General features: G+C 37.9%; 1 protein-coding gene across 6 annotated transcripts in view; it reads left to right on the top strand.

The window, feature by feature from the left end:
• LOC136834774 (uncharacterized) overlaps positions 1 to 12796 on the top strand; it is a 660322-nt gene that overhangs the window by 289827 nt on the left and 357699 nt on the right. The gene's annotated exons all lie outside the window — the stretch shown is intronic.

The raw sequence follows: 12796 nt of genomic DNA on the forward strand, positions 1-12796 counted from the left end.
AACGGGCCAACTAGGACCTCTCTCTCTCTCTCTCTCTCTCTCTCTCTCTCTCTCTCTCTCTCTCTCAAGGGAAAATCGTACCAGTCCCGGCTCACTACCGAGGAACCTGCGTTCAATCCCCAAGCCGAGCGAGTCAAGATTTAACATTCTAGTAGCCCTCATCAAGTTGGTAAGTTGACTGATGTGGGTCGTAGTTTGGGAGGAGTGTAAAAGAAAAGATAAAAATCCTGAGGACCTCGACGAGGTAATTTACACCCTGTCGTGTGAAGCCATTTACAGGACATTCTCTCTCTCTCTCTCTCTCTCTCTCTCTCTCTCTCTCTCTCTCTCTCTCTCTCCACCACGTCTGATGGCAGTACCTGTAGAGTTTAGGATCTTTCTAAGCTACGATGCCGGATGGGTTATGAGTCTTGAAGGAGCAGGTGGTTATACCCCACATATTTGTTTCATTCTATTTCCCTTACGTGTAGGGCTATAGTTAAGCAAGGAGCGAGTGGTAACGCTCTGTGTTTCCGCCTTTTTGATAATATTACCTCTGTTGGTCGACTGGTTCTAGTATACATTATTTCACTACTGTGTTTCCCGCTATATTTTTATATTTTTATGAGCAAATGCAAATGATACAAGCAACCTAACTCCTTTTTCTAGTCCAGGCCAGAAGAAAAACGAGAACAATGGGAAAGAACGATTGGGCCTGAACACACAAAGAAACAGTAAATTTGCCACTCTATGGAAGAAAGGACTGGAGCCCAAAATTACAGAAGCAGGGAGAGAATTCCACAGCTTGCAAGTAGAATGAAATTCTCACCTCTCACTGTAGGCTGTGAAACTATCTGCTGTACATCACATTTGATCATGTACCTAACGGTTTTTGTACCCGTGCGCGCGTGCGCAAGTTTCTAGGTACGCTTTCGTTGTGTGAAGGTAAAAGGTGTTATTCGTAACAGAGAAGGGAAAACATGAGCCAGGTCCGAGCTGTGAATGAGTTTTTATGTGCGAGTTTGGTTTGAGAGAGAGAGAGAGAGAGAGAGAGAGAGAGAGAGAGAGAGAGAGAGAGAGAGAGAGAGACTGTGCGTGTATGTGCTTGCGCACGCGCGTTTTAGATTGATGTGCTGCATTTTAAGAGCGTTTGTGGTCGAATGGTAATTGGTGTGATGAGAAGGATGGAATTTCAATTTCAAATGGAAGAGAGAGAGAGAGAGAGAGAGAGAGAGAGAGAGAGAGAGAGAGAGAGAGAGAGAGATGGGGCGCTTGGCTGTCTGGCGCTGGAGTTACATAAAGGTATGCATATTGTCCTGTCGAATTTATATTCATTTGCCATAGGCTATGGCGAAGGCTCTCTCTCTCTCTCTCTCTCTCTCTCTCTCTCTCTCTCTCTCTCTCTCTCTCTCTCTCTCTCTCTCTCAGCAGGGTAACACAATAAGTATTTTAGATTTCGTAATAACCTCAGGCATAAATTTCTTCATCTCGCTAATACTCCATCACAGCCTCCCATATCATGAAGCTTTTTGCCTACTTATGTGACAGTTTTTCCCTCGAAGTGCCCCCCAGGGACGCACCAAAGTAAACCTTAAGTCGGAACTGCGCAAGACTGGAATTCCAAAATCGTATTTGAATTGCCTTAATTGTAAACAAGTGTCGCCTTTATTGTCGTGCAGCGTAAGGTTGACAATTCGAGTATCTCGTGATTTTTTAATAGCGCGAGGAAATGTCGCTTTTACCGCGTGCGACGCAAGGCTGAAATTTCAGTAACTTAGTCATTTCATACTACAGCGAAATTCCGTTTTTGCAGCCGCGTGACGGAAGAATTAAATTTCAATAACAGCGTTTTTCCACTTGGAAGGAAATCACGCCTTTACCGCCACGTGACGCAAGGTTGAAATTTCACCGATTTCCACATTGCGAGGCACATTCGCTCTCACAGCCGTACGATTGAAGGTCGAAATTTCCTCAACGCGCCTCTCCGCTTGTGCAAGGAAATTTCTTCTCTCCGCGAATCGGCACAGGTGCCAAGCCGCTTGTCAATGAGGTTAAAAAAGCATTACGCTATGGTAAACTGATTTCATTTTGCTCTGCTCAGTGGCTCGGAAGTATCTTGCCATATCGCAGTGTATATGTGGTTATTTACATGCTTGTGGCATAAGGCGGCCATGTCTAGTTTGGTTGGGGTTTTAAGAAAATAAATTTTTCTTGTAGAAAGAGATGAAAAGGGGAAAGTATGGGAAAATATACTGTAGGTTTGCAGCGATGGGAAAGGGAAGAGGGTTGTAGGTGCTAGGATATAGTAAGGGAATGAAAATATGGGTGATATAGTAAGGGAATTAATATATGGGGATATAGTAAGGGATTTAATATGTGGGGGATATAGTAAGGGAATAAATATATGGATATGGGGAGTCATTGTCAAAAATCCACTTTTTTTTATTCAAAGTGGAAAAATATTAAAAAGTACATTTAAGAGTATATGAAATTTTTTTTTTGCGAGGATAGTGCTTATCTGCGGCAGTGACGAAGGAGATATACGTATCCTTACGACGTGTATGTGTGTGTGTGAGAGAGAGAGAGAGAGAGAGAGAGAGAGAGAGAGAGAGAGAGAGAGAGAGAGAGAGAGAGAGAGAGAGAGATGGATGGATCCATGTTATTCTCTTAAGCACTTCCAACTGAAATGGGTGGGTAGGAAGACAGCTAAATATATTTTGTGGGTATTCCCCACTGGCACAGGTTGGGGATTGAAAGACATATCTATACATTCCAATGAGAGAGAGAGAGAGAGAGAGAGAGAGAGAGAGAGAGAGAGAGAGAGAGAGAGAGAGAATCTAGACATTTTTTTATCCATTCCCAAAAGGGCTTCGTATATTTTGAAATACGACTCCGAGCCTTATCGTGGCTGGTGTGCAGTTGAATAAGAATCAGACGCGATATCTCCACATCTTGAATTCTTTTTTTTTATGTATGGCTTTTGAGTATGATTGAAATACCCAGATATTTGTAGCTCTCTCTCTCTCTCTCTCTCTCTCTCTCTCTCTCTCTCTCTCTCTCTCTCATACCGATTTTTAGGCTCGATATTGTTAATATTTTTCAATTGTAATATTTCTTGTTTTATATAATATCTCTCTCATACCGATTTTTATGCTCGATATTGTTAATATATTTCAATTATTTGCAATACTACTTGTCTTATAATATGTAAATGTAGACGATTCTCTCTCTCTCTCTCTCTCTCTCTCTCTCTCTCTCTCTCTCTCTCTCTCTCTCTCTCTCTCTCTCTCTCTCGGATTTTTTATGCTCTATTGCTAATCTTTTTCCTCTCATATCTCACATTTCTGGTGTTTTAACTGGGAAATGTCGAAGACTCTCTCTCTCTCTCTCTCTCTCTCTCTCTCTCTCTCTCTCTCTGATTTTTATGCTCTATTGTTAATCTTTTTCCTCTTATATCACATTTCTGGTGTTCTTACTGGTAAATGTTGAAGATTCTCTCTCTCTCTCTCTCTCTCTCTCTCTCTCTCTCTCTCTCTCTCTCTCTCTCTTTCCTTGTCCGTAGAGGGCTGTCATGGTTTCATAACATCAAAGTAGGCTATCAGTCATTTCTCAGTCAAACCAAGAGTTTGTTCAAGGCTGAGTGTCGTTGTTAGCTCTGCATTAATTGATCGGTTCGTGATTCTTGGCGGCCGCGAAGGCGTCAGTGAAGTCTTTCTGGTGGGTCGTGTCACGTGGAAAGAAACTGGGTATTGTTGGAAATTTATTAAATTATTTTTTTTTATAACGGGAAAATAGGTAACCCATAAGTGTGAATCAACTGAGGTGGTGGTGAAATTTTATACTAAGAATAATCATTTGATTTTAAGGATAATTTAAAAAAAACTTTCTACACAACTTTGAACATAATTTTATATATATATATATATATATATATATATATATATATATATATATATATATATATATATATATATATATATATGTATATAATGTATATATGTATATATATAATTTGTATATATGTGTATATATATATATTTATATTTATATTTCCCTTGCTTTGAGTACAACTACACGAGTGAGAATTACCCAGGTCTGTTATGTTTTCGGGGAGAAGTGGAATAGTGAAGGAACAACTGAATTTGAGAGATGGTGGGGAGGGGTATGTGAGGGAAGGGGTGGTTGGGGGTTGGGGGAGGGGGCAGGGCGGTTAGGAAGGAGCAAAGGATTGCGTCACAGGCGTAGAGAACTGTTTGAATACAGATTGCCCGAAGAATGTGATTTCCGAGCGGAGAGCCTGAGACTGCGTTGTGCAGCTCAATAGAGAGAGAGAGAGAGAGAGAGAGAGAGAGAGAGAGAGAGAGACCTGACTATACAAAAATATATTATGCATATGCAGTATATATATATATATACTGTGTGTATATATATATATATATATATATATATATATATATATATATATATATATATATATATATATATATATATATATATATATATATATATATATATATATATATATATATATATGTCTGTATGTATGTACGTAAGAGAGAGAGAGAGAGAGAGAGAGAGAGAGAGAGAGAGAGAGAGAGAGATAAAACCTAACCATATATATTTATATATATATATATATATATATATATATATATATATATATATATATATATATACACACATATATATACATGCATAAAAATATTTATATATGCATATATATATATGTATGTATATATGTATTGTGCAGCTCCTTGGGGGAGAGAAAGAGAGAGCGAGCTAACTCTGCAAAAACATCAGAACATGTCTAGAATGAGAAAGATGGAGAGAAATGTTTGAATTTTAATATTAGCTCTGCGTTCTTATTTAGCCCAGATTTTGTAGAAAAATAAGGAAATTAACTTAGCCCGTTAACTATCTTAAACCCCCACCCCTCTCTCCCCACCCCACCCTATAGTGTGGGTGGTTATGGAAAAGAGAGAGAGAGAGAGAGAGAGAGAGAGAGAGAGAGAGAGAGAGAGAGAGAGAGAGTGAGAGTGAGAGAGAGAGAGAGAGACTGACTCACTCTCCCTCTCATTGGTCCTTGTGGCCTAAGTGAAAACGCCCACAGCTTACGACTGTACCAACCCGTGTTCGTCCCCAGGACGAGGAAAAGAACATTTGGCCCCTGTGCTTAAGCATTGTACTGTGTACCTGGTTGGTAGTCGAGTGTTGTGAATTGCAGCTGTCTTGGAAAAGAGAGAAAGAAATAAGACATCAGTAATTCATGGTTTGCTTAAAAGTATACGATTATGTATGTCTCTCTCTCTCTCTCTCTCTCTCTCTCTCTCTCTCTCTCTCTCTCTCTCTCTCTCTCTCTCTCTCGAGCAAACCTTGCTAAAGGGGATTCCAGAATGTGGAAATATTGCATGCTAATGAAAGGAAGGCCGAGCCAGGGAGGATTATACTAATTAAACAGCCGTGTCATTAGGAGCATAATTGGATGAGCAAGGGGTGGGGAGGGGGTAGAGAGGGAGAGAGCGAGAGACAGACACAGAGATGATCATATACTCATTATTAATCGTAATTAGGTGAGATATAATGAGGGAGACACAATCTGAGGAGATGTGTATTGCTTATTGGAGAGACAACACATCTTGGGAGATGCGTGAAGAATTTGCCGGGAGAAACAGCTTTCTCTCTCTCTCTCTCTCTCTCTCTCTCTCTCTCTCTCTCTCTCTCTCTCTCTCTCTCTCTCTCCTGTGATTTACATTTGTGGAGTATTCAATTTATATTGGCAATAAAGAGTACTCTCTCTCTCTCTCTCTCTCTCTCTCTCTCTCTCTCTCTCTCTCTCTCTCTCTCTCTACTGGATCAAGAAAGAAACGGCATTGGCTCAATTCTTACAAATCGGGTATGCTTCTGTTGACTCAAGTTGTGAATTATGTACCTTGTTTTAAGTCGACTGTTGTTGGTGTCTGCTGGCGTGTTTGAGGCAAAAAATAACAGATGTGAGTTCAGACGTGCATAATAATAATAATAATAATAATAATAATAATAATAATAATAATAATAATAATGATAATAATCCCCTCCCATTCATTCTATTGCCTGCGAGGGATTTATTTTTATAACTATTTTTATGGAAAGAGAATTAAGAAAAAGAATTTTTATAAAAAGAGGATTTCTGTAAAGAATTTAAAAAAAAAAACAATTATAAGAAAAAGAATATTTAAGAAAACAGAATTTTTATTAAAAATTTTTTTTATAAAGAATAATTTTTATGAAAACGGAATTTTTATAAAAACAACTTTCATGAACACAATTGTTATTAAAAAATTTTTATAAAGATAATTCTTTAAGGGATCTAAAGTAAATGGTCCAGGTTAACATCTATAAGGGAATGAGGTAGTAGCGTAGTGCAGTAGCAGTAGTAGTAGCTATAATAGTAGTAAATGCAGTTTCTCCCTCAGTGTTTTTTTTTTATTACTAGTAAAGTTATAGTAGGTTTTCCCTCTTCATTAATAGTAGTAGTAATAGTACTATCAGCAGCAGTCGTAAAACATTTATATTTACAGTACTGAATAATGTTCCCAGTACATTGAAAACAGTTATGACAATAGTTGTTGTTTTACTAATAGTAGCATTGATAGTAATAATAATGGCATTAACAATATTATTAGTAGATGTTATCATGGTTCAATCCTTTACCACCAATAGTAGAAAAAATTAGTAGCAGTAATATTAATAATTATAATATTTATAGTAATAGCTAGTACTATTATAGGACGAATAATTTTTTTTTTTGTTAGCCAGAAGGAAGACCTTCCAATGACGTCACAGTGCTAATGATGCAGATAGTGAAGATGGTGGCGATAAAGGTGTTTGAAGAGGACAAAAGACCAAGGGGAAGTGAATAGAGAGAGAGAGAGAGAGAGAGAGAGAGAGAGAGAGAGAGAGAGAGAGAGAGAGAGAGAGAGAGAGATTCCCTTCTTGAGACACAGGAGGGATTCCCTTCTTGAGACACAGGAGGGGAGTGAGTGAATGTGGTGTCTCCATTAAAACTTGAGAAAGAGAGAGACTCTGACTCTCCCCTCTCAAATCTTGAGAGACAAAACGAGACCACTACAATAGGTACCGAGAGAGGCAGACGGCACATCAAAGGGATCATATCATAATGGCTAATGAAAACGGGTTGGTCGAAATTAGAAAATTTTATTAATATCCAAAAAAATATTCCGAACTGAAGTCCAAAAATAATTTCTGGAAATCGTCTTGAAGTCATTTGCTGAAATACCATATATCGGTGACGTCTTGAGATAACAGAGGGATATTTAAAAGCTTCGATGTCATGAAGGTATATTGATTATAGTTTAAATATCCTGGTCTCTTATTTGTTGAATACCTCTTTCGTTCGTTCTCATTTATATTTAATTCTCTTTCATATCTTTTCCTTTCTTTATTCGGGGTCTGCTGTGGAGAAAAGTTTGCTTTGTTAGTTTATATTTTGTCCTGTTTAGTGAGAATGTTGCTTATTTTGATTAATAATAATAATAATAATAATAATAATAATAATAATAATAATAATAATAATAATAATAATAATAATAATAATAATAATAATAATAATAATAATAATAATTTCACAGCCATTTGGCACATTGAAACATCCATGAAGTTTTAAAGATTTCTCATCATCATCCTCATCATCATCATCATCATTATTATTATTATTATTATTATTATTATTATTATTATTATTATTATTATTATTATTATATTATTATATTTTAAAAGTTTATCGAGACCAGTGAGCTGCATTTGTAGTCTCACAGAGCTCGGTCGAAGTATTCGTTTTAATTAGCAGGTTAAATTACAGGTAAAATTGCAACCGGGTAACGGTAAAAGAAGTTGGACAGCCAGGTGGAAAGTTGATTCTCTCTCTCTCTCTCTCTCTCTCTCTCTCTCTCTCTCTCTCTCTCTCTCTCTCTCTCTCTGTGGAGTAGATGGCTTTTGTGTTGTGGCTGGCTAATTACTCTCTCTCTCTCTCTCTCTCTCTCTCTCTCTCTCTCTCTCTCTCTCTCTCTCTCTCTCTCTCTGGAGTAGATAGCTTTTGTGTTGTGACTGGACAATTATCTCTCTCTCTCTCTCTCTCTCTCTCTCTCTCTCTCTCTCTCTCTCTCTCTCTCTCTCTCTCTCTCTCTGGAGTAGATAGCTTTTGTGTTGTGACTGGACAATTATCTCTCTCTCTCTCTCTCTCTCTCTCTCTCTCTCTCTCTCTCTCTCTCTCTCTCTGGAGTAGATAGCTTTTGTTTTGACTGGTTAATTCTCTCTGTCTGTCTGTCTGTCTCTCTGGAGTAGATAGCTTTTGTGTTTTGACTGGTTAATTCTCTCTCTCTCTCTCTCTCTCTCTCTCTCTCTCTCTCTCTCTCTCTCTCTCTCTCTCTCTCTCTCTGGAGTAGATAGCTTTCGTGTTGTGACTGGACAATTATTTCTCTCTCTCTCTCTCTCTCTCTCTCTCTCTCTCTCTCTCTCTCTCTCTCTCTCTCTCTCTCTGGAGTAGATAGCTTTCGTGTTGTGACTGGACAATTATTTCTCTCTCTCTCTCTCTCTCTCTCTCTCTCTCTCTCTCTCTCTCTCTCTCTCTCTGGAGTAGATAGCTTTCGTGTTGTGACTGGACAATTATTTCTCTCTCTCTCTCTCTCTCTCTCTCTCTCTCTCTCTCTCTCTCTCTCTCTCTCTCTGTGTCACCCATCCCACCTTTATCCCTCCCTCGTGTGCAGTCCAATAAGAGGGTTAATTATCCTTCCTTTATCCCGCTGACAAGAGACAGGGGTAAAAATTAGCCCGCGGAGAGAGGGGCAGCACCGGGTGACAATTATTTCATTTTAATATCAGGGTTGGAGTAGGATTCTGGCCGAGACAGAGATCCTGGGGAGGGGGGTGTTGGGCGGAGGGAGGGAGGGGGGGATGAGGAGAGGGTAGGCTGTTGGTGAGGGAAATCGCAGATGCAATTAATTTTTTTTCTCGATTAATTACAACTTGGACCAGAGGTGTTCCGTGTTTCGACTAGACGTGGACATTCTCTCTCTCTCTCTCTCTCTCTCTCTCTCTCTCTCTCTCTCTCTCTCTCTCTCTCTCTCAATTTTTACTTTAATCTCTCTCTCTCTCTCGCTTTATTCATTTTTACTTATATTTCTCTCTCTCTCTCTCTCTCTCTCTCTCTCTCTCTCTCTCTCTCTCTCTCTCTCTCTCTCTCTCTCTCTCTCTTAATTAATTTTTATGTTTCTATTTTTGTCTCTAATATTCCTTTGACGCAATACCTTTTGGAAGGAAGGGTCAGGGCACTCGAGTGTCTTTGACATTGATGTATTGCATTAAGTTTAATTAATTATTCAATTATTATTTTGGAAGGAGGGGCTTCTTTTTTTAATGTTTTTAATATTGGTGTTAATGCTTATTTAAATATATTTAAAGTTTTATGTTGCATGACGTTTCATTACTTTGAAGTTTGAGTGATGACTTTTTCCGGAAGGGTGATTTTAATGTTATTGAAAATCGTGCGATGTTTAATGGCTGCATTTAAATTTTAAATAAAGATAACTGCATATTTTTTATTTGTCTTACTTTGCATCATATTAATTTTTTGGAACATATTTTGTCGCGGTGTAGGATGACATATGCATTACTGAATTTTAGATGTTTTATTTTTTGTATTTTATTGTGACAGGTCGTAAGGATAGCTGCATATTTTATTTATCTTATATTATTTTTGGGAACTGTTATATTTTCACACGGTGCAGGACGACATGTTATATGTATTACTGAATTTTAGATTTGTGTTTTTTTTTTTTGTGACAGGTCGTAGAAAGGTATATTTACATATTGTATGAATATGTAAATATGTAGGGTATTTTTTCAAATTCTGACCGATGATATATGTATCCTTCTGTTGTATGAAAGATATGGTTTTCTTTTCGACTAGTGATCATTCGGTATATGTATATGTATATGTATATTATATATATATATATATATATATATATATATATATATATATATATATATATACACATACATATATATGTGTGTGTGTGTGGTTTTTGAGAGATAAGATTTATTAACCTACTCGTTCAGCTAAGTTAAAAACTGCGCAGAGATTCATTTGGACGTTGTCAGTTCCGAGAAAGACGCTGTAATCTGTAATCAGTAACTCTTCGGACAGTCCAAAGGAAGACCTTATTTTTGTATAGTATGCATTGAAATCTATTAATTGAAGTTATCCCTCAGCTTCGTATACCTTAGCAATTGTAACGCCATATTTTAGTATCGGATCGATCAATAGAGGCTTTGCCATAAGGTAACAAGTAACTGTTTAGCCTAGCAATTTTGTCCTGAGTGTTCGTACAACACTTGAAGTTGCGTTTTAGGAACACTTGCGAATGTGTGAACACCTGTGCAGGTGTGTGCACATGTGTGTCCAGCTGTTTTTAGATACTATGAATGCTAACCGATTTTGTGTACAATCTCTAAGGGTTGGTTTGTTTTCGTAATTTTTAACAGAGTTAGCTGAATTCAAGTCTCTCTCTCTCTCTCTCTCTCTCTCTCTCTCTCTCTCTCTCTCTCTCTCTCTGTATTATCTCCTTCACATTCTTTCTCATTCTTTCCCTCCCCTCTCTTCATCATCATCTCCCTTTTTCCTCCCTACATTTCTCTCTGTCTCTCTCTCTCTCTCATTTTTTCTTACTTGGTCCTTCCCTTATCTTCATCTACTCGTCCTCTTCATCCTCTCTCTCCTCCTCTTTCCCTCCCCATTACACCTCCCTCCGTGTCCTAACCATCCTCTTCCCCCCACACACATTTCTCTCCCCCTCTCCCCTCCCCCCATCCTATTCATTGGACATACATGCCGAGTTTCGCTCGAGGTATTTTGTGATCCCAATTTAGGAAAAAGTGAATGCGGCCATGGAAACCGATGTCGTAGTTTAGCCTAGTTTACAGTTTTGCGTCTCTCTTTCTCTCTCTCTCTCTCTCTCTCTCTCTCTCTCATCATCGTAAGTATTTGTAAGTCTCATCTCTCTCTCTCTCTCTCTCTCTCTCTCTCTCTCTCTCTCTCATCGTAAGTATTTGTAAGTCTCTCTCTCTCTCTCTCTCTCTCTCTCTCTCTCTCTCTCTCTCTCTCTCTCTCTCTCTCTCTCTCTCTCTCATCGTAAGTATTTGTAAGTCTCTTCTCTTCTCTTCTCTCTCTCTCTCTCTCTCTCTCTCTCTCTCTCTCACCGTAAGTATTTGTAAGTCTCTCTCTCTCTCTCTCTCTCTCTCTCTCTCTCTCTCTCTCTTATTGTAAGTATTTGTAAATCTCTCTCTCACTTATTGCAAGTGTTTGTAAATCTCTCTCTCTCTCTCTCTCTCTCTCTCTCTCTCTCTCTCTCTCTCTCTCTCTCTCTCTCTCTCTCTCTCTCTCTCTTTTATGTATTTGTAAAGCTTTCCCTTTCAGTGCGTTCTCTGGTCCCAAGGATGCTTCCTCGTTGCTTTTAGTGCTTCCTCTAAAGGCATTTAATGCTTTCTCGATTCCCATAAATGCTTCCTCGGTCACTTTCGATGCTTTGCCAATGCCTGTCAATGCTTTGCCTTTGGTATTTAAGGAGGTGATAGAAGGAATGATGCGGATGGAGCGAATGAGAGAGAGTGAGAGAGTTGAAAGCATCTTTAGAAATCTTGACAAAAAAAAAAGAGGAAAATTAAATTAAGTTGAGTTGGATGGACTTCAATGAAGGATTGAAAATTGAAAATAAAAAAAAAAATAAAAATCAGACCAGTAAGGACATGGGAAGAACTTGAAGGGCGAAGGATAGAAGATGGTACTTGGAGTAAGTTTGATGAATAAGGAATGAAAGAAAAACTTTAACATTGAAAAGGGAGGGAGGGCTTAGAGACAAGCAGAGAGAGAGAGAGACAGTGGAAAAGACAGAGATAGAGAGAGAGGGAGAGAGAGATAGAAAGAAACAGGAAGGTCAAAGAAAGGAAGGAATGGAAGTCAGAACTCTAAGGAAAAGGGGAGAAGGCGAACGGAATAGAGATTGACAGCCCAGGAGAAGAGGAAGCCTTTAGAGTGGAAATTGATTGTTGTGGCCTCTGCAGATGGGTCGGTGATGGGATTTTCATTCCCATATTTTGTTTTCTTTTTTTCTACTTTTTTTTTTCCTCAATCCATCGATTGCAGATAGAGGATGTGTTTTTTGTGTTCTTTGCGTTTTTGCTTCTTTCCTCGCGACCTGTAAATTGAATTTGGGATTGTTGTGAAACTGTTGTGGTTGTCCTTTGTTTGCTAAGGAATGGGTTGGTTTGTCAAGAGGTGGGTTGCTTGTGTTTACAGTGAGTGGGTCGAGATTATGGTGTGTTTTATGAGTGGTCTTGTTTTTGAATTATCAGTTGATAGTGTTGTTTACACTCACGTATTGTCTGACACGTACACACATATATATGTATGTTTATATATGTACAGTATATATTTATGTATATATATATATATGTATATACATTTACATATATAATTTGTATATATATGTATACTCTGTGTAACAGTATATATATATATATATATGTATATATATAAATATAAATATGTATGTGAATATATATATATATATATATATATATATATATATATATATATATATATATATATATATATATATATATATATGTATAAATGTACATTCAAATACCTACGCCATTTCCCCTTTGAGAGGGTAGTTCCCTATAGAATTCACCTTCCAGTTCTCTCAAAGTACTTTCTGTCAAGAGAGAGTTTCATGCCCCTCTCCTCGACCGCATATTG

This window comes from Macrobrachium rosenbergii, chromosome 54, assembly GCF_040412425.1.
Source record: "Macrobrachium rosenbergii isolate ZJJX-2024 chromosome 54, ASM4041242v1, whole genome shotgun sequence".
Lineage (NCBI taxonomy): Eukaryota > Metazoa > Arthropoda > Malacostraca > Decapoda > Palaemonidae > Macrobrachium > Macrobrachium rosenbergii.